The 24,124-nt window shown below is 39.6% G+C and overlaps 1 protein-coding gene across 4 annotated transcripts in view; it reads right to left on the bottom strand.

Moving 5' to 3' along the window:
* Window positions 1-22,556, bottom strand: part of PPARG (peroxisome proliferator activated receptor gamma) — a 128,028-nt gene extending 105,472 nt beyond the window's left edge. The window contains exon 1 of one of the 4 annotated variants that reach the window (XM_061197280.1): window positions 22,519-22,556. The gene's annotated coding sequence lies outside the window, so the exon portion shown is untranslated. Of the gene's footprint in view, window positions 1-21,265; window positions 21,362-21,514; window positions 21,592-22,278; window positions 22,366-22,518 lie in introns of those variants that run through there. The other 3 variants (XM_061197281.1, XM_061197282.1, XM_061197283.1) reach the window with 3 other exon arrangements.
* Between the last annotated feature and the right edge of the window lie 1,568 nt (window positions 22,557-24,124).

Genomic DNA, 24,124 nt, shown 5'->3' with positions numbered 1-24,124 from the left:
ATACATATGAATTCATTAAGAAATAGACAGCAAGAAAGAGACAAGATAAAGTTAAGATTTCTGGAAACTGCTATGTATTCCTAGCTTGTAGCCCTAAGAGTTGGATCAAACAGAAAACTGGACTAGTTTCTGTGATTTTCAAAGGCAGACAGAATCTATAACCTTTCCCAAAACCCCCTCCCCCTGTAAAATCAGTAATCTCCTTTCTGTATCCATTCAAAACTGCATTGTACCATAGAAGGTACAGTTTGCAGGCATAAAATATAATAAGTAGGGCAGAAACAAGATCCATTCTGGGGGAAGTATATATCAAGTATTATAGTTCTTTCATGTTCCCCATCTGGTCAGTTAAATACAGACTGGTTTATATTCATTAGTTTATAAATCCTTCTACTCATTAATATAAGCCAGAGAACCACACTGTGAAGAGAGCAGACAAGCCCCTCACATTTCAACAAAACCCACACTACACAGGGTCTGTTCTACTCATCCAGCTTTTTAATATCTGAGATAGGCTTTTTACCAGAATCTAAGTAGATGATAATGCAAGCCAAAGGGAAACCTACTATATTTGTCTGAAATGGTATATAAATGGTAAAAGTTGACTTAAGAAATAGGAAAATAATTAAAAATGAAAACGACTGAAAACTTATCAAAGAATTGCTTCCCCAAGAAGCTCTGGGGCTAGATAATTTTATAGATACATTTTTTTTCAAATGTTCAAGGAAGAAATAAGTTTCTTGCCACATAAACTGTTTCTGAGTAGGAAAAAAAACCAGAGTGACCAAATTAATTTTTCAAAACCTAATAAGACAAAATAGTTAACAAGGTAACCTAACAAGAAAAATACCTAACAAGAAACAAAAAAACCTCACAAGAAAAATACCAACCTCACTTATTAATATTGACTTACAAGTAAAAATAAAATGCTAATGAACAAATGCAATAGTATACTAAAAGAATAAACCACCATAAATAAAGTTGGATTTATCTCAGAAAGACAAAGAAGATTTAATATTGGAATACGTATTAAAATAATGTGTTCCAGCACTAGGTTGAATTTTAAAAGAAACCACATGACTATTTCAAAAAATACAAAAGAAAATACTCAATAAAATTCAACATTCATTCTTGAAAATATTTCCTTAAAGAACTAAGAAACTTTAATAACAAGAATATTAATCTCAAACTTAACAACCAATATCATCTTAATTGTGAAATATTATAGCAGCATCTCCCAAAATATGTTCTATAGATAACTAGATTCTTTAAGATTTTCCAATGGAAAAGCTTCCACCACAAGATGAATTTGCACATGTTGTTCACATTTGGAGGTTAGTAAAGTACATTAGCATTGTATATGCTCAGTAAGCCCCACAATTAGAACAAAACAGTATCAACAATAACAATCTGCTTAGCTGTTTAACTCATTAGTTCTCAAACTTATTTGAGCATTTCTTTTCTCACTTCCCGTTATTTCACTCCTTAACCCACTTCACTGTGGCTTTTGCCACCCACCTTTCTCCTGAAACTCAAGCAAAAGTGACAAGTGGTCTCCTTCTTGCTAAATCCATTAGACTTTTCTTGATTTTCATTCTATTTGCCCAATGGTGTGCTGGTAAGTGTTTAACAACTGGCTCTCCTTGCAGGAAAAATGCTCTGGTTTGTAGTGTTTGCTAATTTCTGTGGTGTAAATACTCCCACGGTGACTGACTTAGGGCCATCAACATGACAGCAGAGTCGGGCAGAGCTGGGGCAGCAGCAGCATATTACATGGTACCCCCACCTCACAGATGCAATCTACACCAACACCGCATCGATGTAAAATCATCAGGAAGCAATGCAGTTGGTGTGGTTACTACCTCTGTTTTTATCATAACTTGTTTCACTGCTCGTATATACAATCTAACTTTTAACAATGGCTGTGGATTAACAGTCGGCTCACAAAAATCCTAAAAATTTAACAATTGACTTCACAAGCCAGTCTGAGCTGGCTCCAGCACCGTCGTCTCTACCTCTGCACCATTTGATATTCTGTGTATCCTCTACTCTTGGAACTGTCTCCTCCCTTTGCTGCCTAGTGATCAGTTACTCTGAATTCTTATCCTAACCCTATGACTACTATGTTAGTCCTTTTTCTTGGTACCTCTTCCTCCTGAGTTCTTCTATCCTATGTGCTCTGCAAGTTCCTTCTTGGCCTCACTCTTACCCATAAACATATCTACTTGCTTACAGCTTCCAAATCTTCATCTCTAACCACGTCTCCTCTCAAGACTTCTAAATCTGTATTTCCAATTTTTTGGGAACACCTCTCCCTGAGTTTCTTCAGGAACCTCAAACTCAACAATTCCTAAATACCCATCTCCTCCCTCTGAAGAATTAAAGACACACAATCCAACACATATTGGACCACTCCTCGCTCCCTGCTAGATGAAAAGGTGTTCGATTCTCTACTCCAGCCTCGCAAAGTACATTCAAGGAGGCTCAGTTCATAACCACAGGCAACCCTTCTCACATCCCTTTTTCCCTTCCCTTCGACTTCTTCACACCCCACACTTTCCAAAGTGTCACCTTCAGCAAAAGCCCTCCCAACTCAACACTTTCTCCATTCTCAGCCCAGTAATGTCATAATCTCTCCTTCATCTCTTTCCCAGCACTTTATGACATAGGGCAACTTAAATTTCCTCCAGCTTTTCATGTCCAGACCCTTTCTTCTCATTCTCCAATACTTCAGCACAAAAATCTAGGAACTGACCTTGTAAAATCAACTTTTCTAAGGGTAGGGGAAAGGGGTTTTGTACTGTCAAATGAAAATTCTCTTTGGTGCATTGGGGGAAGGTGAAAGTATATGAACGTTCCCAAATGACTAATTTTTATCCCATTGAACTAAATACATGGGTCTCCCACTGCCCCCGCAAATTGCTGATTGATTCCCTTAGAAGCCAGAGTCAGGATGAGCCAATCACATCCTTCCCTAAATTTTTACAAGATTCATACAAAATTGGCTATTAAATTGACGTCTATATCCTGAGGTAACAAAATAAAATGACTTCATTTGAATTAAGAGGAATTTAAGAGAAAGACAAAAATGAAAATAAAGAATCTCCCCAGGGTGGTCGGTTTTAAGTGACAGTGGAGTTACTGAATTGAATATAAAGTAAAGATTTGGTGATCTAACTTACCTTGTCACAAGTAACAAGAATAAGTACCTTCAAGTTACTTACCACTTACATGACACATAAACGGATTTGCAGTGAACCAGAACAACTAAAAGCTTGGATCTAATCCATGGTTACATCTGAATACGGTTACACTTGTGTAGATATAATTGTTAAGTGTGGAATGGTGCTGGTAGTATGCGGTATAGTTATCTCATTCTCTGGCAAGTTATATACTGGAAAATTAGACTCTTGCTAAAGTGTGCAAGACAGGGTGGCTGGGTTCAGGCTGCTTGAGTTCAAATCTTAGTTTTATCACCTGGCAGGTTATTTTTACCTCTCTGTGTTTGTTTCTTCATCTGCAAAATAGAGATAATAGTGTATACCTTTTACAGTTTGTTGGAAGAATAAAACGAGATAATGTACACAATGTGCTTAAAATAGAGCCTGATATAGAATAAGTGCTCAGTAAATATTAACTATGACTATCAATTGCTAGGCTACTTTATTGGTGCTTGAGATAATCAAGGAAGAGTCCTTTAAAAGGATGGGTAAATGACAGTTTAGCTGAGGATTTAAACTGTGGGGTAGACTGAAGTGTAAACTGAACTGGAATAAAGCATTCTCTAAACATAAAATCCTACGGTTACATTTATAAATCAATCATAAACTAAGTTATCCTAATGAGTAATATTACTCCAAAAAGTCATGATACCTATTTAGGATTAGGAAGTCGAATGAAATGGTAGATTTGAAATTTAAAAGAAACAATTATGGGGCTTCCCTGGTGGTGCAGTGGTTAAGAATCCGCCTGCCAATGCAGGGGACATGGGTTCGAGCCCTGGTCCAGAAAGATCCCACATGCCGCGGAGCAACTAAACCCGTGCACCACAACTACTAAGCCTGCGCTCTAGAGCCCGCGAGCCACAACTACTGAGCCCACATGCCACAACTACTGAAGCCCGCACACCTAGAGCCTGTGCTCCGCAACGAGAGAAGCCACTGCAATAAGAAGCCCGCTCACTGCAACGAAGTAGCCCCCGCTCGCCGCAATTAGAGAAAGCCTGTGTGCAGCAACAAAGACCCAACAAAGCCAAAAAAAAAAAAAAATTTATTTTTAAAAAAAGGCAACAATTATTTGTTGAGCTTCTGATATTTGTTAGCAGTGTTCTAAGCACTGGGGATAAAGAATGAACAAAACAGACTAACATTCCAGCTCTTGTGTAACTGTGTAAATAAAGATGTAAAAAAAAAAATTAGATGGTGTTAAAGGATCCATATGCTATATCTGATATATCTACCAGGTGGAAAAAAAGAGGAACTAAGGCTGTTAAAGACGAATAGGAATTATTTCAACAAGCTACTGTGCTTTACTAAAATTTATGAATTAAGGTCTATTGATCCCCTTCTCCAAATTTGAGGATTAGTGATTCACTAATTTTTTAAAAAATCAGTTGAAATCCATTTATAAGTGATAATCAATTTTATTTTGTCTCTGAAATAGCAACATAAGCATTTTGCTCATGTTACATTCAGAGTAAAAAATCGCTAATGTACAACATGGTGACTATAGTTGATAACACTGTATTGTATAATCAAAATTTGGTAAGGGAGTAGAACTTAAATGTTCTCACCAAACAAAAGGAGGGAGAGAGAGAGATTTGCAAGGTGATGGATGTTAATTAGCAAATGGAGGGAAGCCTTTCACACTGCATATGTATTTCAAGCCACCACAATGTATATTTTAAATACTTTACAATTTTATGTCAATTATACCTCAATAAAGAAAAAAATCCCTACTTTCTTATTTGATTAGTAGATAAAAATACATTTCATTTCCATACTATAGTTAGAGACCAAACCAAAAAAAGAGATATTAGGAATTGGGAAACTGGAAAAGGAAGAGGGCAATCAGAGGGAGAGAAACAGAGGCAGAAAAAGAAGGAAAAAAAAGAGACAGAATATGGGAAACACCAAGAATGAAAAAGGAAAAAAAAAGGTGGGAACAAGAGGGAATAAAAACAGAGCTGGAGCAAGAATTGAGGGGCAGAGGGAGGCAGGAGGGAGCAAGGAGGAAGAAGACGGGAGAGGAGAGGCTCAGAAACCAGAGTCAGAGGAAATGACGTTTCCTGTTTTAGCTCAGCGGCTTACTGTGGATACAAGCATCAGAAAGTCATCACTGGTGTTTTAAATATTGTGCAGAAATTAAGAAGCCACCACAATTATTGAGCCAAAAAATGTTCACATTGGTAATTACATAAGGATGTTGCCTTCAGGAAACTGTTTTTCTCTAAACTCACATTTTCCCTACTTCTGTGCCTGTGCTAATAGTAGTTTCCCATGTGAAATGCTTTGTCCACCATCACCCCACGTTCGATGAACAATATTCAGTAAATATTTATTGGGACTTCCCTGGTGGCACAGTGGTTAAGAATCCACCTGCCAATGCAGGGTATACGGGTTCGAGCCCTGGCCCAGGAAGATCCCACATGCGGCGGAGCAACTAAGCCCGTGCGCCGCAACTACTGATCCTGTGCTCTAGAGCCTGCGAGCCACAACTACTGAGCCCACGTGCCACAACTACTGAAGCCTGCGCTCCTAGAGCCCGTGCTCCACAACAAGAGAAGCCACCGCAGTGAGAAGCCCACGCACCGCAACGAAGAGTAGCCCCCGCTCGCCCCTACTAGAGAGAGCCTGCCGGCAGCAACGAAGACCCAATGCAGCCAAAACTTAAATAAATTACTTAATTTAAAAATATATATTTATTGAGTACCTACTATATGCCAGGCACTGTTCTAGGAACAGTTTTAAATGTTACATAGATTATAATGAAAAATATCAGCTGTTTCAATAATACACAATGAAAATGGGCTATTTTAACAAAACTGTTTACTAGGCTTGAAGTGAAATGAATTTTTTCTTCTGCAGCTAACGTCTTTCTTCACCAGATACCATCGGCACTAAACCAATCCTTATGAAAATCATGTCCCTTATTGAAGTTAAAAGCATTCCAGCATTTCCCCCCAAATATGGTAAGGCTATCACTCCTATAGGAGTCTAGTTCTCTGGATCGTCCCAAGTACAATTAATCTGTGATGATTTTAGCTGCTAAAATGTTCACAATTACTGTTTGAAGCCTGTAATAACTAAGTGAAATAAGTTGAATAATAAAAGTTATTTGAACATTTCACCCACATCAAAATGGAATCCCAAAGACATTCCCCAAATGGGTAGCCATGCCTGGTCTTGTTCAACCTTGGCGTTACATTGAACAAATGATTTAGAATCACGTCAGCAGCCTGTGATTTACGTAACTCACTTCTGCAGAAATTCACGTTGCTTGTGAAAAACATCACATGGAAGAGGAACTTACTACAAATATGACAATTGGAAATAAATGAACGCTGAGAAGGCATTAGAGAACAGTACTTTCTTTAAAAAGAACTGTGGAACTAACTGCACAGATATGTTTAAAAATCAAATTTGCATTCAAATTTAGGGAAATGTAGTTACCCGTATGATGAAAATGGTAGTATACATTGGTGTTCCAATATAGTCAATTAAGAAAGAAATAGGAATGTAATCCGCAAAAATGCTGAATCACTACGCTGTACACCTGAAACACACAATATTGTAAATCAACTATACTTCCATTTAAAAAAAGAGAAAGAAATATGTTCTCTAAGTTAATGTTGTAGAACAAGAAATCACCTTAAAGTTGAAAGGGACTTTATAAGCTCCCTAATTCATTTCTTCTATCAAACAAGACTTCTTAACAGATGGCCATTCAGATTCTGCATGAATCTCTACTGACAAAAGCATGCACTTCCTCACAAGGCAGCCTTCCCCACCGTTGGACAACTGTAGTCATTAGAATTCTTTCCTTAACCATTCACCTGTCGATGGACACTTAGGTTGCTTCCATGTCCTGGCTATTGTAAATAGTGCTGGAATGAACACTGTGGTACGTGTCTCTTTTGTTCTGTACACTGAGCTCATGTATGCCTCCCTTTAATTTCTAGCAATCCTTTGACAAGGGCTGTCTATGACCCAGGAGCTCCATAAGGGAAGGGACCAGTCTGCCTTGTCACTGCTCTTGTCCGGGACCAGCACGACACGTGGCACAGAGTAAAGTACCATAAAAATGAGCCATAAAAATGAGTAAATGGCTGATGACTGCCCTATAGGACCCAGTCAGTAAGTCCAGTCCATTTGTCCTTTAGGGTAGTGGAGTTCTACTGGGATGAAGGCATTTTTTTTTTTTCAATCTGTTGTGGATACTTTTATAAAATGTAAAACCATGTGCCTAAATGTCATGACAATATAAACTTTTTTTTCCATTAATGATGTTTTTCATTTCTTTTTTTTTAATTGAAGTATAGTTGATTTACAGTGCTGTGTTAGTTTCAGGTATGTACACCTGAAAAGTGATTCAGTTATACATAAATATATTCTTTTTCAGATTCTTTTCCATTATAGGTTATTACAAGATACTGAATATAGTTCCCTGTGCTATACAGTAGGTCCTTGTTGGTTATCTATTTTATATACAGTAGTTTGTATCTAGTAATCCCAAAGTCCTAATTTATCCCCCCCCCCTTTCCCCTTTGGTAACCGTAAGTTTGTTTTCTAATATAAACATTTGTTAATGCTTATCCTCAAATCTGCACTTACCTCGTGCCAAGTCAGTAACTAGGAGTGTGTGGAGAAGCATCAGTGCATAAACTGTCCTCAGAGGCCACTCACTGCTTCACAACATCCCTCTCATTTTCTCTCTCTCTGTTCCGACAGGCCCTCTTCATGTTACGTCCAGATTTTGCGATAGCCTCCTAGCTGCTTGCCCTGCACACTACTGCCAAATTAATCTTCTGATTAAATCATCTCACTCTTCTCCTCAAGACCTGGAATCTCAACACTCCTTACAAGATAAAACCCACACTCCTTTGCCTACATTCCAGACCTATTCTCATCTGACCTAAAATCTACATCTCCAGTCACGTTTCTCACTCCTCACACAGACATACTACCCACTTCCAATGGGATGATCTCTGCAAAATGACCCCCCAACATACGCTTATTAACTAGTCCAGGCTCCGTTTTCTTACACTGGAAATTCTTTCCCCCTCCTCTTAGGCCATCGCAAGCCCTGAACTTTTTTTGCTTTTAGGTAAAATTCACATACTCAAAATTAACTATTTTAAAGTGTGTGATTCAATGATATTTAGTACATTCTTAAAGCTGTGCAACCGTCAACTCTATCAAGCTCAAAAACATTTCATCACCTCAAAAGGAAATCCTGCACCCATCGAGCAGTCACTCCCCCTGCCCCCCGTCCCCACGCCCTGGCAACCACCAATTTGCTTTCTATATCTACGGATCTGCCTAGTCTGGGTATTTCATATTAACAGAATCGTACTTGGATTCCTTTCTGTTTCTTTCCCTGTATATTTTTAAAGTCATTTTTCTTAAGGTTACCCTGTCAATCCCTCAACTTTTGATGTCTAGTTCAACCCCCATACCCTCTACAGGCTTTTCCTGGATTTATCCTCCACTCCACACTGATCTCGCCATTTTCTGAATTTTCGTAGTGCTTGTTTTCTGCCTTCTTTAGTTTAGTCTTTAATCACATGGTGCTTTGAATTTTTGGTTAACTGCTTCAACGTTACCCCTTTTTGATTCATGTAGATTATAAACTCCTAGTTCTAGGAGCTGTGCTGTCTCCCTTTGTGCCTAGAAACTACTGAACCTGTATGCAACTCATCGTGTCCGGCTGTTTATGAATGAGGAGCAAGTTAAGGAAAGTGAAGTCTTGATCATCAGCGAGAGAGAGCTTCAAACCCATGTCAGTTCTTATCCTTCCTTCTATCATGGTCTCCTCCCTGCCACTGTGCTTCTCAGTGTTGTACGTATAGGTACGGGTCACCTCTTTGCTCTGGTAGGAGATGAACAGGTGTGGCTGCAGGAAGATGATGGCAGGGTGCCCAAGGGTGGAGAGGGTGCAAATTCCCTGCGTTGATCTCTTGCTAAGAGACTCCTACCTTTGTTCTACAAGCACAGATGAAGGTCTACCGAGAAAAGTGGGCATGCAGAGATGTCACAAGGCCACATAAAAAAAGGTTCATCTATTTGCTTTGCTTTTATATGTAAATCAGTTCCTTTGTCTGGTATTTTTGAGTTGAAGTGGCTCATAAATGCGTACCTACCTTGTAAAAGGAGATTAACTGTTAAACAATTATGGTGATAATACTTGTGATTCATACGTGAAATCGCTAAGCGTATAATTATTTTATATATTAAAAACAAATGAATAGGTTAAAACTATGTAGTGTTTTATCTAACAATTGACAAAAAGTTTGAAAGGGAACCGGTTTTATTTTGTGCATGAGTAACAAGTCTAAGTAACATTTTGTATCACACATCCTTATGAACTTTTCTCCAGCTGTAGTACTAAACAGAATTTGTTACAGTTGCCACTGGAAGCCTCCAAGCAAGAAAATAAAACAGTGCTCTGGCCCTTAGGCCATTTAAAACCTGTTCTTCTGAACAGAACAAGTAAAAGATCCAACCTAGAATGCTGAAGGCTATAATTAACATTTTTTTCCCTTTCATATCCCATTTTGCCCGCTTTAGGAGAGCAAAATGGAAATTTCTTCTGCCATTAATTTCATATCATTATGTGTTACAAAAAATGTTAAATAAAATAGAAATAAACATTTTAGAGAGTAATTTAGGGAATTCCCTAAACATGTAGAAAACAGTAGCACTGAGAATCCCACATTGAAAAAGCACAAAGTTGTCCTCAATATCCAACCAAGTTTAAAGTACTTATAAAGTACTGATAATGCGCCCAAGTCCCCTGTACTGTAGGCTGTGAATTAGGGAAGGTATGCAGGGCATATATATGTAAGTGGAATAAGAAGAATTACAACATTCATTCCTACTATCTAGGAATTCACAATTTTGTTTGGTACACAGAACTTGCACATAAAACTTATAAGACCTGACAGCAAACAATCAGCAAATACAATGTGTAATATAGAATCTGGAACGCATAAAATTACATTTCAGAGTAGATCTCCCTTCTAATTGTTTTACTTTATTTAAGATTAAAGTTAGTTTGCATTTTCTGAGTTCAATAGCTGGTGGCCAGGGTAAATATTTCACATACATGTTGTATGACAAAGGAAATCAACCTGATATTTAAAGCTTAACATGCATAATAAGAACAAAATAATTGTGTATATGCGCTGTATTTTGTGAGGATTGGAGATTATTCTAGCAGGCATGGTCAAATACACATGAATTGGGACTTCCCTGGTGGTCCAGTGGTAAAGAATCTGCCTTCCAATGGAGGGGACGCGGGTTTGACCCCTGGTCAGGGAACTAAGATCCCACATGCCGCGGGGCAACTAAGCCTGTGTGCCAAAAACTACAGAGCCCACGCGCCCTGGAGCCTGCGCATCACAACTAGAGAGAGAAAACCCGCACACCACAACTAGAGAGAAGCCTGAGCACCACAGCAAAGAGCCTGTGCTGCAATGAAAGATCCCGCACGCCTTAGCGAAGAGCTCGCGTGCCGCAACTAAGACCCAACACAGCCAAAAAAAAAAAAAAAGAAAAAGAAAATAAATAAATATTTTTTAAAAAGGCATCACCATCTGTTGGGGATGGGCAGAATGGCTGCACTTTATTAAAAAACAAACAAAAAAACAAATACACATGAATCGTGATATGGCCTAAAGACACAATCATGCCAATATGCTGTGTTCCATCACTTAATTATTTTCTCAGCTTTCACTGTGTGGTTATTTGCCTGCCTAGTGCTAGCTGCTGGTTCCCCTACCCGGTCTGGAAAGCACCTGTCCCACCATCTCTAAGGCCATGTCACCAGGTGGGCAGATTTTGTTTCCTATATAAGGATATTTGGTGCTGAAAAGCAAGCAGTCATTTGATAAATGTTTATGGATTTTGAATAAACCGTGGTCAAATCTGTAAAATTTGAAGGTTTTGGTTACATCTGCATTGAGATGCACTCTAATATTCCATGTCTGTATATGAAAAATTAATTCTTTTAAACTTCATATAAATTCCTTCAAAACCTATTTTCCTTATCATTTTTTCCCAAAAGTTTCATGTTGTTCGGGATTTATCTCTAAGTGGTCAGTAATATATTTTCTGTGAATTTAAAAACAACTGAAATGGTAGTCAGACAACTGGATTGTGAATATAGAAGTTGGATATAGCTATAATACTTAAATTGACCAAAGGATGGTCATTTGAAATAAGATCTGGGTCTCCCTTTACTCAAATATTATATTCCAAATATGTAAAAGTTCTAAATATGCTTTTAAAGGTAAGTAGCTAACTTTATTTCCCCGGGGAAAAAAGTTGTGTTTTTTTTCATTTTAAAGGGATAGTCCCAGTGAAATTTGTTTTACATTTTTGTTAGGTGTAAATAACTTTTTTTGTAAATAAAGTTATGAACTATATTCACTTGGATAGTTAACCACTTAAATATATCCATTTTGAGAATATTATAAAATAAATAACCCTTCTGCAAAGTGAGTAAGTACCCTATCATTTGGATTTTCAAGAATAGTTAATAGCTTATTAACAAAAGATGTATTCCTACATCTTTTGCTAATAAACTTTACTACTGAGAAATAAAGTAATATAGTAAATGCATTATACATTATATGTGATACATACTACATACATATAACCTAAAATACGTAATAATAAGAGATTTAGGAAAAATATTCAAGGACACAGGTTTTTCCCTACTTCACACATAACTGAAAGACAGCCACCTGGCTCCACGTTGCCAGGCTGGCCTGGCAACGCTGCCTGGTCACAAGGCAGGGATTAGGCTATTGCCTCCTCTTAGTCACCATCTCTCCCATTAACATCCTTGTTAAATCTAGATAACAATACTCATGAACATCAGGAGGGATGTATTTGTCTGTCTTGTTCATTGCTTTATCCTCCTTCTCTAAAACAGCTCTTGGCACAAAGTAGGAGCTCAATAGATTCTTGTTGAAGAAGTAAGTCTTCATTAAAAAGGAGCTTCTTCTCAGTAGATTTGCTCTGGGGGGGTATCATCACCAAGTTTGTGTTACCCACAAATTCTGAGAGCCATAAACTGAGTTTTGTTAGCTGAGGTTTGCCTTGAGCTGTATTGAGAATTAAATCATAAGAAATGATAGGGGCAGGGCAGGGTGGGGGGGAGGAGAAAGAAGAGAGAAATATTACTTAGTATCCCTGATATAAAGTTTCTAAAAAGCTTTTAAAACTTTGTTTTCATTTAGATAAAGACTATTCCAAAGACATCAGACTGATACAAATTTCTCAAAAGAAGTTCCAAAGAAAGTGACAAGAAAAATGTAACCTGTAATCTGGGTCAAAGGCAAAACTACTTAATATTCCCTTTGGGATTTCTAGAACAATGCAACAGAAAAAAGGAAAAATTAATTAATTCAAAGGATATTGCTCTGTGTATGTGTATTGTATACACACACACACACATATATATATTGCTGTGTATGTGTGTGTTTGTGTATATATATATATATCTTTTACAGCGTTCACTCAGAGGTCTGACAAGGATTTTGGGAAACCTCTACTCATTTGCTATTTTAAAGCTCTTGTTATTTTAAAAATTATTATCACAAATTACATCAAGGTCTCATAATGACCATTTGTAGTAGAAGTTTACCTTCATGTGCTTCTCCATCAGCTATTTATGGTTATAAGTTCAGTATTCTGTCAAGAGTTAGAAGACAACTCTATCCTGAGGTTATTTAATTTTAGGGGAAAAAAACCCATAATAGATATACATATTTTTTAGAAAAAGACTTAAAAGGGGGGGCTTGAAAATAAAATAGCTCTGGAAACCACTGTTAAAAAAAAGCTTGGTTGTTGGTGTATGCTAAAGATCAAAGAGTGCACAGGCCCCAAGAAATCAACAAAATCAAACCTTATGTATGGCTGAGAAAATTAAGAGGCTGTAACAAAGATGGGATATTTTTTCTTCCCAAATACAGGCTAGTCCAGCAGAGTACAGACAAGCCCAATATATGAAATAAAATTATGTATGAAATAAAACTGGGTATAACAGCAATGAATTCATGTAGTGTCTCACATTATCGTCGATGGCTTTAAAGGAATAAAAAAGCTAGACGGGTTCTCAATGTTTAATTTACTTTTTGCTTGATCTTTACTGATCAGCGTCATAGACATACTAAAAAAAAAAGCAATAAATGTAGGCTTTTAATTATAGACGTAATTTTATATTACTGGTTAAACTTTGGAAGAGAGAAAAATATAAAAACAAAAAGCCCTCCATACCTCACTATTTTAATATAACTATCATAATTTTTGTATAGTCCCTTCCAGACCTCATATATACATGTTTATATAAGGTTACAATCAATGGTGCACATACATTCTTTATGTTACTTTCTAAAAAATATTTTTCAGGTTTGCTCTAGTTTTCTAATTTGTCATTGATAATTACATAACATTCCACCTAGTGATTACACCATAATCTACTTAACCATTCCCCTGCTGTTGAATAGTTATTTCCAAATATTGGTTCCTATAACAATGTTTGTATGAAGGTCTTTGTGTATGTGGCTTGTCCTATATCCTACATTTCTTTGGAAAAAAATCTCAGAAGTGAGGGTATAGCAGCAGAGGGTGCAATATATTGCCCAATTGCTTTTTTAGCAGGCAGAACTAAGTGACACTGACATCAGCTACACATAAGAGTACAAGTTTCTTCAATTCCTGAATTATAGAATTTTAGGATTTAAAAAAAACTATCATCAACAATCACTAGGACTGGCACAGTTTCTACTGTTATTAAACTGGAACTGAAGTTTACAAATCCATATCTTGTAAGTCTGTTTAATGTGGGTCCTCTAGGGTCATATCATCCTCAGAGATTTTATAAAATCCAGTCTTTGAACTTGGAGACTCAGGATTCCTGGCAACCATTCTAAGGTAAGAGGAACCAGTGATGCTTGGACTAAGACGGGAGCCGGGGAGCCTCTACTGACACAAGCTTATTGAAAACAAGACTGAGCTTCTCTAAGTAATAAAATGCCAAACCAACAGAGGTAATTTTACAGGATGACCTCAAGAGATTCTACCAATAGGATAATACGGCAAGGGACTTACCTATAGGCAAAAGTAAGGCCTACTAAAAATAATCCAAATTAACTGCGCAGAGCATCGGGCTCTAGGCTCTCAGATGGGACGCAGGGATCATCTGGAGTGAGAGGTTTCCCAACAGTACATATGAGAATCCCCTGAAGGGCTTGTTAAAAGACAGATTACCGGGCCCCATCCCCAGAGTTTCTGATTCAGTAGGTCTGGGGTGGGGCCCGAGAACTTGCATTTCTACCAAGTTCCCAGATGATGCTGAGGCTGCTGGTCCAAGGACCACACTTTAGATTATTTCTTTATTCTTTTAAAATCATGTATTAAGTACCTAATAAGTACCATGCTATGTGCTGGAGATACAAAAAGGAATAAAACCAGTTAGTACCTGCTTCAAGAAATTAATAATCTATGTTTTTGTAGACATTGCACTGCTCTAGTCCTAAAAGTCAACAAACTTGGACCTTGTTGAAAACCAAGTTTAAAAATATATTATATTGCCTTTAAATAAAACCAGGGTATTTCTAATCAGTTCCAAACGCTTTAGGAAAACATGTAGTAATCCTACAATGGCAAATGCCTGAGTGTTTTCTTCACTCTTCTGGATTTTATTAACATATGCAAATAATTTGTTACAGTATCTTCTTCATTTATATATATACCATTCATGTGTTTGTTCTCTTTCATAACTCCATCCACCATATAAAAAAGAGAAAGATTTTCTATAAGTACTTGTCCATACACAATCAAAACCTTGTTTACAAAACCCAGGTAATTATCAACTGACAGAAAAGAACAACACTGAGTACAGTAAGACTTGGGGATTCTCTGATTTAGATTCAGACTTCAGTAACACTGTGGAAACGTGAATGACAAGTAAGCAATATGCTTAGTCATACCCATGAGGGTGGCATATACTTGTTAAACACTGCCTATCAGCTGATTCACAGAATTAATGAACTTGCTTTTGAGGTGGCTGCTAAGCTTCTATTTCTATCAGATACACGTTGGCTTCCCATAACTATTTTTGGCAAAAAAAAAAAAAAAAGGCAAAATAAAGTAGGTATAAAATTTTGTGATCTGTGGATCTGCCAAAGTATTAGGCATTATTTATATGTCTTTGGCATATTGTTTATGACATGATTGAAAGACTCCTCTCATTTCAATCTATTAGAAAGCTACTTTAAAAGTCTGGAAGAACTAACTCATGAAGAGATTACATAATTTGTTTAACGTCACAGAGAAAAGACATAGCAAGAGGTAATATTCAGATATCTAATTACATTAACCAACTACTAACTCCTGGCCTTAAATTTGATAAGATTTCTTGGATAAACTGACATTTAGGAATGACAATTTGTTTTTCTGAAGGAAAAAAATGGTTCAAGGAAGAATTATGATGCATGTTGATTTTTTTTTTTGCCGCACCACACAGCTTGTGGGATTTTAGTTCCCCAGCCAGGGATCGAACCTGGGCCCTTAGCAGTGGAAGCACTAAGTTCTAACTACTGGACTGCCAGGGAATTCTCGTGTGTTGATTTTTAAGAGAAAAACAAATTCATGTGTGGGAGAACATATCTCTTCCTATCACAGCTATTTCAAGTGGCTATTTTCATATTTGGTTTCATGAAGGTTGGTTTATGGAGAATTGGGGACATGAATCACTTTAATTTTATTTTTCCTTCTCCTGATCCCCTCTTTCAAATTCCAAGTGTGTTTGCTATTCCTTAAAAGCCTTGCTTGCAGGTAGCAAGCACACCAGGAACTAACCTTTCAAATTTTTGCTGAGGATGTCTTAAAGAATTAACCCTGCTGGAAATATTGGCATTTTGCAAGTGGACTCCAAACTTTCAAAGGACACAGACGGTGTTGGCGGCAAAATGACGGCCAGTGGGGTGGGGTCAAGGTTAAGGAGTTCTTTCCAGCACCTCATGGTTGCCTCTGGCATTCTGATAGGTATGTCTCCCCATCGCCTTCACTGTAAAGGAATAGTTACTCCTTAAACATGCAGGATAAGAATATCCTCTTTCCATTCACTTTCCCAGATTCTCTCCTGAAGCAACTTATAGAGCCCAAGAGAGAAACAGTGCTAAGTGGCAACTTTAGAATTTAAAGCTGTCCTAAAAGTCTATGATGTCACCGAGGGGCAGGGTAAATTCTTAGAAACCAACCCTTTCATTCAGGTGTCTGTACAGTTACTGTGCAACCCGCCGCGTGTGGGAAGTGAGCACACGCAGATCTCTTACACTCCCACTCGGTATTTCCCTACTTTTCTCCCTCCTATCTACCTTCTCCTTATCTGTGGTAAACTGTGCAGACTTCTCACCCCAGGTCTGCACTAGTCTGAACTCTTCCCAGAAGGTCAGGAAATCTGTCTCAGAGAGGCTTATCCACATATTACAATTCTCCTAGATGAGTCCACAAATTAAAGTGCTCCTTAAAAATTCAGTTAAAACTAGCAATGAATTTATTTTCTAAAAACCAGTGAAGTGGAAGAAAAATGTTTCTTCAACAAGACACTGAAGCAAATTGAACTAAACTATTACAGGATTGAGTGTAAATCCTCCCTGTAAGGTTTTAAATCTCTATTGTAAATGATTCATGGTACATGAATTGATGACTTCATTTCTTTCCTTTACATCTGAGAAGTCACAGTAGAGAAAAGAACCTCATTGCACCCCGTCCCTCCAAAGATTTTCAAGTTGAGAATGGCCTGGTCACTGGAATAGCTGAAGGTATAGCAATGGCTCTGAGAAAGCCAAACTAGACCGTGAAGAGAGCGGAAATTAGGGCTGCTCCCCACTCCCCACCCGCATAGGGGAAGCCACCGAAAACATGGAACACTCATCTACAGGCACTGGCCTAAGCCTTTCTTTGCCCTCTGCCCCCTCATCCTTTTAGTTAGGTCCCCACTTGGGCTCTGTAGCTGCATACTCAGGGAACAGGGTGGGAGGTTCAGGCCTGGAACCAAGGCCTTTACTTGCTTGCAAAGGAGACAATAAAATGGATTATTTAACAATCCATAAGGAGAATTTAAAATTTATTATTTGGATGATGCACAGTTAATTATATGCTTTTCCAGTGAGTCCCTACTAGTAAACTGTTGGGTTCCTAGGAGGCAAATTCACTTTTCAAGCCACTAAAAGTCTATTTTTTGGCTGCAGCTTCTTAGAAAGAGCCCCAAGTTTTATGACAAGCACAGTCACTATTTAGTCTTTAAGCTGTGATACTAAAATGTCTTTTGATCTGAAGGATCATAGGCCTCACTAGAAAACAAACACACATTAAGTATTCACAGGGTGCACCATAAAAATATGTAAAGAATAGAACTTTATCAAATAAAAGCACAGCCTGCACCTTCTAAACGCATTAGACATAGAAACCAACACGAAAGGATACACACTGTGTCTACGCAGGACTCACAGAGATATTATCAGTAAAACAAAAATAATTCCTAGGCTGATTTTTGTCCGAAGTCACCAGAGAATAGGAAATACGGTTTTAAGCTGAATAATGATGAAATTTCTCATTTCAGAAACATTTTATAAATTGATCACCCCATGGCAAGCATTATCTTCAGTTCATTCTTAACAATAATCTCAAAATTAATACTAGGGTAAACTATTAATAGTTGGAAAAGTATTAGCTCAATTAAATTCAGGGCCAAGGTCATATCATTTAAGATACACAGGTTTGCTGATAAAGTCTTAAAATCATACAAAAAAAAAGAGCATAGAACAATAATTGCAATACTTTTCCCATTTCATTGATAAGGAAATGGAGATTTAGAATGGATAAGTGATTGCCTCACTATAATAATTAAAATGGTTAAAAATGTAAACATTCACATTGTTATTAAAACATAGGTGTGCATTGACTGTTGAAGAAAAATATGAAGAATATATAAACCTGTTTTTTTTTTTTTTTTTTTTTCAGGCAAGGCTTTATTGGGGCCCCTGCTGCAGCAAGGGGGAGTGAGAACAAGTAACAGTTTCCCTTGCTCACCACCCCCCAGGGGGGCCAAGCTGGTTCCTTATATGGGGAGAGGGTAGGGGCGGGTCCAGGGGTCAGGCTGGAGGGGTGGCTTAGGTAGTTTGCCCACCTCTTTGGTGGTATTGTGTCCAGGGGGCACACGCAGTACCCTGTTTTTGCTCCTGGCTCTTGAGAAGTGGCAGTTGGTCTTTTTGGTCTTTTTATATCTTGTTGGACACAATTTGCCCCGACTGCACATGCACACAGTTATTTTTAGTCCCTTATAGTTTCTTTGTATTTTGGTGCTCAAGGAGATTAAACCTGTTTTTTAAAATAAAAAAATAATTTAAGTATATACTATTATTGGGGATAGCTGTTGTCTTAACATCTCCAAAAGTTTTCCCCAAAATACGGTCTATTTTATTTGAGCTGATTTCCTTTCAAGAACTTACTTAAGTATTGTAGGTAAATAAAAATTAAAATATGACATTTTTATTAAATAAGCTTCAAAAGATATGCCATATAACTCCCCCAAGCCTACCTCTGTATTGTGATACAATACAAATAGTAAACGACAAAGCCGAGGAAGATTATAAATAATCTTCAATTTGAAAATTTTATCTAGAAAGCTATGAAGCTAACTGAATGTTGATACACTGGGGCTATCTATGCTAGCTAGCAAGGTGGTTATTTACAGATCTTATTGTACTTTTGTGGAGTCAAATTAGATCGGTTTCAAAGGACCTTTGTAATAAGCATTTTAAATCGCTGCCCTTTTTGTTGCTTTTAGGCCTTAAGAGAGAAAGGGACAGGGCCTTAAGAGAGGTCAGCTACCCTCATGAGGAGATCTGTTAGGAAAAATGAGAAAAGCAAGTTAGAAATTCAGTTTAACAATTTTGAAGGTGTCAGGGGGCATATGTTTACGCCTATAGACTGGTGACTTATAACAAGTTTTCTTGATTAGTGATTCAAAAAAATCCTCTACAGCTGATATTTATTTAGTGGAATCCTATGAGACCAAAAAATTCTTCCGGTATATTTGCCACACCTTATGGCATTATTATATTTCCAAGTTCAAGTGACAGTGAATTCAGCAGAACATCCACAAATTAGAAAGACCAACATCTTCTGTCCTACCCATTGGGCATATATAAATCCTATGAAAGAAGAGAAGGTAATAGACCAGGATATATAAAACATTTGTAAAGTATTATTTTAATATTGTTTTCATGAAAGTCTCCCGTTATTAAAAACCATTTCACAATTTGAAAACTAAATGAAATGTATTATTAATACTTGTGTATGTTTCCACAGCTGTGCCACTCACACAGCTTTCAAATACATAATGAACTTGATAACTAGGGTTAGTGGCAAACATCCTTATTTTCAGAGAATTACAGAAGAGAAAAATAAGCATTTGTTTATAGTCATATAACTTACTAAGAGCAATTAGCTGTGATCAGTAATGTATTATTTCTAATGCATACTCCTAAAGTCATACTTTTTTTCCTGTATAAATTTTAATACACAGGGACAATACAACCTTAATTTCACAGGGATTTTGGAATTAATATTGTGATTTTTAAAAAATTACAATTTAATGGTTTTTTAAATGTAGTTCTGAAAAATATACAAAGAAACGAACAGTAAGGAAACTAGTCCCTTCAAAGAAAATAGTGTACTTAATTGTTAAAAATGCCAATTGCAAAAATATTTTCAACATATTCTAAGTTTAATAAAGAATATGACGCTGGTGAATATTTTAGTTTTAATTAAAAAAAGAAATTATATTCTTTTAAACTTAAAAGAATGAAAAAAAAGTGCCCAAAAAACTTAGCCTGGAATTCTCCAAAACTTTCAACTTCACTGATGCCATGTTTTCACAGCAGTTATCATAAAAGCAAGAAACAAACTTTTAAACATGAAAAAGTTCTGATTTAAAAATTAAATCACCAGGTTTTTCCCCCCTTCCACTGACTTGCAAAAGATTGAGCAGTCGGTCACTAATTGATTCCAAGATCTTTAAATTTAAGATATAATCATCGGCAAGTGAAGTGTCAAATATCATTATAATTTAAATAAAGGAGAATGATGAGAAGTACACATGAAGACAAAAATGGATGCTTTTGTAACAAACCTCACTTTTTAGCTAACAGCATTCATTTTACAATTTTGTATATTAAAGAATACTATGGTGCCGTATTAACTTCAGAGTGAATCTGATTGAAAACAGACAACACAAAAATTGTTTTCAAACTTGAAAAAGATCTTTTGAAATATCACTGCAAAAGCTAACTGGTAGCATCTCTGAGTATTTTCTACAGAACTTACATAGGAGTGGAAGGTATTTCTTTAGAAAGAAGCTGCAATGAGTGTCTATGTCAGTCTCTATTCCAAAAGGGTTTTCTAAATCATGTAGACCATCAGGAAGTCCTGTTTTCAGTCAGCGATTGATCACTTAGCTATGAACAAGAAGACTGCCACCGAATACCTGGGATCTGTCCAAGATCTGCCCAGCTCCTTCTAAAGGGTGTCAGTCATTGCTCTCTCAGTAACTCCAGTTACAATTTGTTTCATCAATGATAAAAACAGTTAACATGAAAATAATGTACTTTAAAATCTAGTTTTTCATACAACTCAGTTAGTCATCTTGCCTGGTTTTGTTTTCAGACGATGATCTATACAAAGTAATTTTACATTTACATTTACCCCAATTTTGAAAGGAAAAGAAGAAAACTTCAGCTTCTTCATGACAGACTTTTTTTTTTTTTACTTTATGCTTCCTAAAATAATTGACACTATTTTCCCAACCATTATTCTCAGACCCAAGTGAATTAAATTCTCGCGGTAAAACAACAGCACAACAAAATAATAACGATATAATATCATCACCACGATCATCATCATCTTGCAAATTTTGGACGCATCACCAACACATTTCAACAAAGTGCAGTTACAGTAAGCCGACTCACCTAAGCAATGGGAGTTAAGAAGGATTTAGAAACGCTGCCTTCTGATCACCAGCAGAGGTAAAGGCCCCTTCTTTACCTAACAAGTGACCTTATATAAAACCAGCAGATAGGTTACTCCCAGTTTCTGCCTCCTTACCTCAGGCTCCTCCCCAAATACCGAGACAGAAAGTACCACAAATACACACCCACTTTCCACCCCTTACACGGAGGGACCAGAGACTTCGGTTAAGCTGCCCTACCTCCACCTACCCCAGTCAGGCTCCGAAGAGCAGGAATCGAGTCTGGCACGTGGAGGAGCCACGGCGCCGGCAGGCCATCTTCCCGACCACTGCGGGGGTGGGAGGGGGCCGCGCTCTCCATCCCCTGCCCCCGGGCAAGCCAGCCCCGTCCCCGGCCCTTCCACTCGGCTCACCGCCAGCAAGGTGCTTAAGGGCACCGAGGCTGGGTGACCCCCAAGTGCGCCCCTAGCTTAACTGTCACCACGACCCCGCAGTGGTCACTGTCTGGGTGCTGGAGGCGGACTCCGTCGCCGCGGGACGCACCCGCACGGGATCCCGCGCCCGGCCACGAAGTACCCCCGGAGCAGCTCTCGGACCCTGCGCACTTTCGCCGGGGCTCGGAGACCCGGGTTCTCTCAGACCCCCGGGCAGGCGCGCGCCGAGGGGCCCGTCCCGGCCGCGCGGGGCGCACGGTCTCGCGTCGCCGGTGCGGACCGCCGCTCTCCCCCGCGCGCGTCGCGCGCAGCCCGTGCCCTCCGCCGCCTGTGTACTAGCCCTGCGCCGGGACGTCTCCTCAGGGCGCGACCCTCGGCCGGGACCTGTCAGCCCCGGTGCCCTCGGACCACGACCCGTCCGCCCGGGGCCCCTCCGTCCGAGAGCCCGTCGGCCCCTGCCCCCCGGAGCGCGCCTCAGCGCGGGTCCCTCCGGGGCCCCGCGCCCCTCAGCGAGCCCCTCCGTCCACGGGCCCTCGCCCGGCGCCGCTGCCCCGAGCGCCCCTGGCAGCCCGACTCTGACCTGCGGCGGTGGCCTGGCGGTCCGCTCCGGTGTCCCGGTGGCCGACCGAGCGCCCCAGGCGGCGGCTCCGGCGCGGGCTCCGAGTGCGGTCGGCCCCGCCTGCAGCGGCTGAGCCAGGCCGGGCCGGGGGCGGGCGGGGGCGGGGGCGGGGGCGCGGGGCGGGCGGGCGTTTGAGGGGGAGGGGAGCGGCCGGGGCGCCGCCGCCTCGCGCACAGTAGGACTCCTGCTCGCCGCGCCCACCTTCCCTGGCGCGCCTACTCTGCGCCCGGCCTCGCTTGTTCCTCACAGCCGCCGCTGGGAGGCGACCAAGAAATGGTCCCATTTTCCCTGAGGAGGGACCGGCCGGAGCCCAGGAAGATGCCCACGGTCACGTCGGGGAGAGCCGAGGTGTGGAGTTCCGGAGCTGCCCTCCCTCTCCAGACCCGCGGGTCTCGCCTTCGCACAGTGGTCTGCGGGTGTTTTGTTTTGTTTTGTTCTTTTCCTCAAGTTCTTTTCGATGACATTCTTAAAAAAAAAAAAAAAAAGAAAAAGAAAGAAGAGCATATTTAGGATCACCTGGTTTTTATCCCATACCCAATGGCGCCGCACACTTTCTGCTCCCCCCCTTTCGCATTTGTACTTCCCACTGGTATTCATTATTCACTTAAAGCGTCAAAGTTTTAATTGCAAAAATTTAAAGTATTCATTAACCTCTGACAGAATTTTTAAACTTCTTTAGCAGTGTTTTTTACGCTGAGGGACCCGGACACATGGTGCGGGGCTGGGGCGGGACGCGGGGCATGGGAATCTGAAGTTTGGAGTTTGAGGAGCAGTTTGGGGTCGAGCTTCCTCGTGCATGGACCAGGGGGACTCTGGGCAGCTTCGTTTCCTGCCGCTCCCTTTATCGTGACCCGTCCAAAGGGGGTTGATAGATGCCCAGCCAGAAAGCCCCCTAGTCTTCTGGACTTGAGGCCTTACTTTCCTTACCTTTTTCCAATCCCATTTACTGAACATCCTGTTCTGGGCCTGGCCATCCTTGGGGAGCAAAGGTGCATAAAAACTGTGATTTCAAGCAGCTTATCAATTACTTGCCCAGGATTACTTGCTCCAGTCCTTTAGCGTCTTAATTGGTTGGGGATGGCTAGTTCTTTTTCCTCTAGGGCAGCTGGTCCTTGTTTGCAGTTTAAAGTAAAACATTATGAGGATGGTTATCACCTCGGAGAAGGTTCAGAGCTTAATTCAATAGGTTCATGCCCTCCACCTGTCCCATAAAGTAGGAAGTTAAGAGCCACAGCTGAATAGGGACTTCAAAGAGGACCATTTTATTTGTCACTGAAAAACGCCATTTCCTTGCCTGCCATTTAGGTAGTCAGATTGACACGGCTCAGCATTCTACACTCCAGCATAGAAGTGCTGCATGCATCCCACTTCTTTTTTTTCTAAAATAAATTTATTTATGGCCACGTTGGGTCTTCATTGCTGCGCGTGGGCTTTCTCTAGTTGTGGTGAGCAGGGGCCACTCTTCCTTGCAATGCGTGAGGTTCTCATTGCGGTGGCTTCTCTTGTTGCGGAGCTGGCGCTCTAGGTGCGTGGGCTCAGTAGCTGTGGCTCGCGGGCTCTAGAGCACAGGCTCAGTAGTTGTGACGCACGGCTTTGGTTGCTCCACGGCATGTGGTATTTTCCCAGACCAGGGCTCAAACCCGTGTCCCCTGCATTGGCAGCCAGGGAAGTCCCTAAATACCGTACATTTTATTTTTTTATACACTTTTTTAATGTTGTTTTTTTTTTTTAAATTAATTAATTTATTTATTTTTGGCTGTGTTGGGTCTTCGTTTCTGTGCGTGGGCTTTCTCCAGTTGCGGCAAGT

The sequence above is a fragment of the Eubalaena glacialis genome, chromosome 7 (genome assembly GCF_028564815.1).
Source record: "Eubalaena glacialis isolate mEubGla1 chromosome 7, mEubGla1.1.hap2.+ XY, whole genome shotgun sequence".
Taxonomy (NCBI): domain Eukaryota; kingdom Metazoa; phylum Chordata; class Mammalia; order Artiodactyla; family Balaenidae; genus Eubalaena; species Eubalaena glacialis.
Note: the sequence above shows the minus strand (reverse complement) of the source record. Positions and strands in the feature narration are given on the sequence as shown.